The following is a 7,905-nucleotide window of genomic DNA, read 5'->3' as shown; positions in this document are numbered from 1 at the left end:
TGTTGAATGACTGGAAGAATGAAGGTTGCCATCTTCTGTCTTGCATGATGCAGATGGAACAATTCCATTGACAAAGTTTTGGTTGTCTACTGCTGCATAACAAATGAGTGCAAAACCCAAATGAGTGGCTGAAAACAACGATGGGTTTATTATCTCTCATGGTTTCTGGGTGTCAGCAATTCAGGAAAAGTTCGGCTGGATGAATCTGGGCTGAGGGCCCTTATGAGGATGTAGTCAGATGGTGGGGGAGCAGTCAGATGGTGGAATGCAGTCAGATGGCAGGGATGCAGTCAGATGCTGGCTGGAGGCTCAGTAGACTGGTGGCCTATTGGGGTGGGGACATCTGGGAGCTGGTCAGACAGTCACAGAACTTCTCTGTGTGGTCTCTCCATTTGGGCTGCCTGAGACTTCCCCACAGCATAGTGCCTCAGAGCAGTCAGAGTCCTAAGTGGAAGCTCAGGGCTCCGGCTTGATTGTTCTGAGAACCTGGGTGAAGCTTCATTGCCTTTTGTAGCCTTGTCCTGGAAGTCATACAGTCACTTCTGCCAAAGTCTATTGATTATCCAATCACTAAGATCACCCCAGGTTCAAGGAGTGGGGACATAGACCCCACCTCTTCATGAGAGAAGTGTCAAGAAATTTGTGGACCGGCTTTAAAATCATATAGTCCATCCTCTGGCCACAAATTACTTTTTCCCTCCCACATACAAAATATAATCAGCCCTAAAGTCTTACCTATTATGGCGTCGGGCTCAAGGCCTGGAATCACACCATCTAAATCAGGTCTGGGTGAGCCTGGGAGTATTCAGATGCAGTTCCTCTGGGACCATCAGTCTTAAGTCATGTGACCCGAAGAGTCACGTTATCTGCCCCTTCACATACAAGGGTGGAATTGGTGCACAATAGTTGCTGTAGACACTTTCATTTCAAAAGAGGGAAAATGGGAATCCCTGGTCTACACCAGTGCAGGTATCAAGCTGGATGCTTATTAGCAGTTCCCTGATTCAGGTACAGTCTGAATTTGTTTCTTGTGGCTCTGCTTTTTGGACTCTTGACTCTGCCTTCTGAGTTCTCCTTCCTCATAAACTAGTGACACTTTGCGGGATTCGTTTGATTGAGTTTGTCTTTCTTGCTTGCTTTTGGTTGCATGCTTTTTGTTATTTCTCCCATCTTTTTCCATGAAGCTGGAGGCTGCTGTAGCTGAAGGCTTCACTGTGAACTGCTGAAACATAAAATTCACTGACTACTTTATAGATAACATTCATAGGTCACCATGGCAATAGTCACTTCAGTTGTTTTTCAGGAACTTAGGCCAGCTTCTGTCCAGTTCTAACTGATTGAGAACACTGACCCTTCAAGTAGGCCTGCTTAAGTGCCCAAAAGTTGGCTTTTTGACATTGGAGGACCAAAAACTCCACCCTCAGATCATGTTAATTAATGTCTCCATTTTGTGTATCTATGTCCTATGAAATGCCATGAATTCTGACTATGCAGAGTGAACCTGTTACTTCATTTTCTCTGCTGCCAATCACCTTTCCCCACGTCTTAGACCTCCCCACTTTCTTAACCCATAAATATCCCTAAGCCTTGTCTTCAGGAAGTTGGGTCTGAGAACTGTTTTCCCACCTCCTTCCTTGGTGGCCTTGCAGGTAAGTCTTTTCTCTTTTGCAAAATCTGTGTCACAGTGATTTATTTACTGCATCCAGACAGAATGGACCTGGATCTGGCCAATAATACTAGCCCAGATTTGCAGCTGAGTATTTTTTTTAATTGCTTTCTGTTCACAATAGTTCAAGGGTCCAAAGGAATCTCTTCATTTTATGCTTTCTCTGTCTTTTGTTGTTCAAGAACATGCAATTACTTTTAAAACTCTGTTTCTTGTGAATCAGTTTAGAATTCACTCTATTAGGCAAAAAGCTATACTCACAAATCTCACTGAGGTAAGCTCTTCTCTATCTGAGCTCACTGTGAGACTGTGAAGACTGAGGTCCTGAGACTCTTAGAAGCCCTATGACTTAGTAGAAAAGATCTGCAGGGTCCATTCTCCATACCCTTAAAAGGTCTTCTCTGTGTCTTACAGGTTCTTTGTGGCATCACCTTAGACTCTCCGAGGACTTACCAAAGAATCCAATCATCTTGACTTTTATCCTTGGCCTGAGAATCTTACTTGAGAATCATTTGTCCTTTGAATATGAGTGAGAAACAGTTTCATTTTCAAATACAACAAGCCCTAGCTCATTTATATTTAACAGCTCAATCTTTAGCTTCTCTCTCTCCTCTTGCATTTTGTCATAGGCAGTGAAAGAATTTCAGAATTCTTTCTGGAAATCTCCTGAGCTAGATCAATTTGTGCATCAGACTATTTTTCTATGTTCCACGTAATATAAGGCCACAGTCTTGCCAATCATTTTACCATCGATAACAAAAGCCTCCTGGGTTTAGCTTCAAAAAGCACTTTCCGTACTTTGCTCTAAATCATCACTGATGATCTTCTCAGGGCCCTTCAGGTTTCTGCCACTGCCAGGTCCAGAAGACAATGTCTAACGCTTTGTCTTTTTGTTATGACAGCACCTCCTTCTCCGTACTAAGTTCTTTGTTCTGTATTACTGAAAAACCAATCATCCCAAAAGGAACTGAGTTAAAATAGCAACAATCATGCTATTATTTTTCACCTTTTCTGTGTGTTTTTGGTAAAGTTCTGTCTGGGTGATTGTGGTTCGGCATCCCTCCTGAGGCTGCAATCAGATTGTGGCTACAGCTGGAATGGCGGAGGGATGGGAGCCTCTGGGGGCTGATCAGGCAAATCTCTTTTCACCAAATCTCTTTTCACCATGTGGCCGCACAGCTTCTCCTTGTGGTCTCCCTGGGTGGCCAAGTTTGCACTTCCTCACCGTGGTGGCCTCAGGGAGGAATATTCATATTTATATGGCAGCTTAAGGCTCCAGCACGAAAGATCCCCAAAAGCAGGCAAGAACTTCATTGTTTTTCAATGGAAATCACAGAGAGTCACTTATGCTATATTCTATCGATTGTCCGGTCACTAAGGACATCCCAGATTTAAGGTGAGGTGACATAGACTTTATCTTTCTGATGGAGACATGTCAGAAAAAATTTGTGAACATAAACAGAGAACTTACCAGAACAGAAAACATTTTTGATGATACCTGCCCTGTTCCAGTCACGCCAATGGGAAACCACCCACACTCCCATGATATCAACCAGGCAAGCAGGGAAATGATCTTCCACACTCCTGCTAACGCCTATGAAGGAGGCAGTGGTCCTCAAATTCCCCCACTGGTGGTGTCAGCAGGGTCAGGTGGTGAGCTGAGACTCTACCTCCACCTGCACCCAGCATCAAGGGATGGAACCAGGTGAGGCAGGGCTAGTTAGCTCTCCACTTGACCCCTCTGCACCCCTGTCTCTAGAGGGAATAGCTGGAGCTGAGCTGCCACACACTGGGCAGCAATGAGACTGAGTGAGGGAGAGCCAGGAGGGGGATGGTCAGCACTCAAGTCTCCCCACCCCACCCCCTATCTGACATCAATGAGCTGGGATAAAATGGTGGGAGGTACTTCTTTCTCTCCACTTCCCCGGTGTCAATAGGATCCAGTGGAAGGGACATGATGTGACTTCCAGGGCTGGATATAAAACATAATGAAACTTTTGTCTGGTTCTTGGGCTTACTCTGGAACCTTGAGCTGGCTTGTTGATACAAGATAGATCGAGGTGGTGCTGTGAGACAGGATCATTTCCCACTCCACTCTCCCTGCTGTCAGTGAGGCCCAGCAGCCATCTGAGCCTACGCTTGGCATCAGCAAGATGTAGTGAGGTAGTGGGAGGCAAGACCAGCTCTCTGTTTTCCAGTGTCCCTTCTCTTGGGTCAGTAGAGACCAGAAGAGAATTGAGCCTACATCCCCAGCTGGAGACAAGTCTCTGCAAATTGGTAATTCTCATTCACTGAGAAGGCAGCAGGTATGCCAAGGGGGGATGGGGAGCTGAACGCTCACCCTACTCACTTGAAGCAAAGCAGTTGAGAGTTGGTATTCCACTGTTGCCAAGGTGGTGTGGGCAAACCTCACCAGAAGGTTGATCACACACACACACCCAGCCCTGACACGGCACCTCAGGAGGGGATTGCCTGCTAGGAAAGAAGCGTAGGCAGGATCCCGAGTTTCATAATATCATATTCAGAATGTCTAGGATGCAATTAAAATTATTTGTTATACACAGAACCAGGGAATTCACAACTTGAATAAGAAGATAATCAGCAGATGCTGACACCAAGATGAATCAGATGCTGGGATTTGGTGAAAAGCTTTTAGAGCAGCCATTGTATGAATGATTCAACAAGAAATTATGAGTTCTCATGAAACACATGAAAAAATAGAAAATCATGGCAAAGAATAGATTTCATTTAAAAAGAACAATGGAAATTATAGAAATGAAAAATAATCTGTAGCAGAATAAAGATTTGACAGTTGGGCTTATTAGCAGAGTGGGGATGATGAAGCAGAGAAACAGTGAATTTGAGGACAGATCGATAGGATTTACCAATCTGAACAACAAAGGCAAAACAGACTAATAAAAAAAAAAGAGTCTCAGTGTCCTAAGGGATAGTAGCAAAAGAGTTAATATACATATCACCAGAATCCCAGAGGCGAGACGAGAAAAAGATAATTTAAAAAGTATTTTTAAAATAATGGTTGAAAACATAGCAAAAGATATAGATAGGTTAAAAGTAAAAGGATGGAAAAAGATAAATAATGCAAACATTAATTTAAATAAAAGGCAAGGATGGTTCTATCAGTATCAGACAAAGTAGTCTTCAGGGCAAATGAAAACATTTGGGACAAAGAGGGGCATTTCACAATGATAAAGGATAGTCACTGAAGGCACCAACCAGCAGAGGCTCAAAATATATGAAGTAAAAGTTGACAGAACTGAGAAAACAGACAAATCTACAATTAAAGGTGGAGACTTCATCACCTCAGTGTCGGATGTTGATATAACTACTATAAAGAAAATAAGCAAAGACATAAAAGGGCTCAACACCACCATCAACCAACAGGACCCAATTGACATATATAGAATATTACACTCAACAACAGAAGAGTACACACTTTTCCCTCAAGGACTTAAGGGATATTTACCAACATGGACCATATCCCAGGTCACAAACCAAAACTCAAATAATGTTTTCTAACCTTAATGGAATCAAACTAGAAATCAGTAGCAGAAAGACATCAAGAAAAGCTCCAAACACTTGGGAATTAAACAACACACATCTTAATAATATATGGGTCAAAGACAGTATTCCAAAGGAAAAAAATTAAGTAGGATTAAATAAAAATGCAAATACATCAAAATATGTGGGATGAAGCTAAAGCGGTGTTGAAAGGAAAATAACACTAAATGCTCACAGTAGGAAAGAGAAAGGTCTTAAACATATGTGTGTGTGTGTGTGTGTGTGTGTGTGTGTGTGTGTGTGTGTGTGTATTTATATATGTATTAGAGAGACAGCAAAATAAACCCAAAGAAAGAAGAAGAAAGAATAAAATAAAGAGCAGCTATTGCTAAAGTTAAAAACAGGAAAAAAATAGAGAAAATAAATGAAACAAAAAGCTAGTACTTTGAAAAAAAGAATTAAACTGATTGACCTCTAGGAAAACCGACAAAGATAAACAGACAGGACACAAATCATGAATATCAATGATATAGCAGAGAACATCACATAACTTGCAGCCACTAAAATTATAATAAGATAGTGATATGAACAACTTCGTAGCCATAAACTTGACAATTTAGCAAGAATTAATCAAATCTATAAAAACCATACACTACCAAAACTCAACCAAAATGAAATTGATAATCTAAATAGTCCTATAACCATTACAAATTCTAAATCATAATTTAAAATCTCTCCAAAAACAAATCTCCAGGACCAGATAGTTTCACTTGAAAATTCTACCAAATGTTTAAAGATTTAACACAACTTCTCACAATCTCTTGTAGAAAATAGAAGAGTAGGGAGCAATTTCCAACTCATTTTATAAGCTGATCTTACCCTGATACCAAAATACAAAAAATAAAAGCATAAAAAGGAAAACAACAGAACAATATCTCTCATGAATTTAGTTGCAAAATTTCTCATTAAAGTATTAGCAAATCAAATTCTATAATGTATAAAAATAATTATAAAATTTGGTCACATGGGATATATTCTAGGTATGCAAGCCTGGTTCAATATTCAAAAATCAAACAATATATTCTGCCATATCAACAGGCTAAATAAGAATAATCTTATAATCATATAAATTGGTAGCATGAAAACATTTGTTAAATTCAGCATGATAAAAATATTCACAACACTAGGAATAGAAGGGAATTTTCTCAAGGTAATAAAAACATCTACCAAAATAACAAAAATAAAAAACAACAGCAAAACACTACATTATAAGTAATACCACAGCAATGGTGAAAGATTAAATGATTTCCCATTATAATCAGGAACAAACCAAGAGTGTATGCTCTTGCCATTTTTATCTGGCATAGGATCAGAAATTCTAGAAAGTGCAGAAAAATAAATAAAAGGCACACAGACTGGAAAGGAAGGAATGAAACTCTTCTTATTCATAGATGACATGGTTATTTACATAGAAAGCCCCAAGGAATCTATAAAACAAAACAAAACAAAATACCTCTATAACCAATAAGTTAAGCAAGGTCACAGTATACATGATCAACACAAAATACTCAATCACATTTCTAGATGTCAATGGAAAAGATGTGGAAATCGAAATTAAAAACTATCATTTACAATCATCCAAGAGAAAATTAAATCCCTGGGTATAAATGTAGCAAAGCCTGCGTACAGTCTGTATAGTGAAAGTTACAAATGCTGATGGAAGAAATCAAAGACCTACATAAATGGAAAGACACACAATGTTTAGACTGGAAGACTCAACACAGTAAAGATGCCAATGATCCTCAAATTGATCTACAAGTTGAATGCAATCCCTGTCAAAATTCCAACAAGATTTTTCTCTACTTATACAAACTTATTCCCAATGATACATGGAAAAACACAGGTCATAGAACAACCAAAATAATTTTGAAAAGGAATAAAGTGGGAACAATCACTGTCCCTGATATCAGGCTTACTAGATGCTTACAATAACCAAGACAGTGTGGTATTGGTGAACATATAGACACAAACTTCAATGTAACAGAATAGAGAACCCAGAAATAGACCCATAAATATATGCTTAACCAATTTCTGACAAAAGTGCAAAAGTAACTCAATAGGAAAGATAGTTCTTTCAACAAATGGTGCGGAGTAATTGGATACTAATAAGCCAAGAAAAAGAAAATCAACTTCAACCTAAACTCAAGATGGACCCATTATCTCAAAATGGATCATAGACTTAAGTGTAAAACATAAAACTACAAAAGTGTTAGAAAAAAAACTAAAAGAAAATCTTTTGGATCTAGCTCTAGGTGAAGAGTTATTAGACTTGACACCAAAACACAATTCATTGGTTATAATCAAATTGAAAAACTTTTACTCTGCCAAAGACACTGTGAAAAGGATTAAAAGACAAGCTACCAAGTGGGAGAAAATATTTGAAAAGCACACATCTGAAAAAGAGCTTGTAGTTCTAATCTGTATATAGAATTCTCAAAACTTAGCAGTAAAACAATCAGTCAATCCAATTGAATCTAAGACTTTGAGAGACTAAATATACACATGGACAATGGCCAGACCATATATGAAAACAGAACTTTGGCCCACCACCTGCAGCAACCTGCCCAGGAAACCTATAATAAACAACCCAGGAAGCCAACCTTCTAGAAATCAGACTTACAGGAAGCTGAATGGCTATCTCTGGTGACAATCCAGAAAGC

The sequence above is a fragment of the Carlito syrichta genome, unplaced genomic scaffold, assembly GCF_000164805.1.
Source record: "Carlito syrichta isolate Samal-C Ts95f unplaced genomic scaffold, Tarsius_syrichta-2.0.1 Scaffold287588, whole genome shotgun sequence".
NCBI lineage: Eukaryota > Metazoa > Chordata > Mammalia > Primates > Tarsiidae > Carlito > Carlito syrichta.
This window is presented reverse-complemented; position numbering follows the sequence as displayed.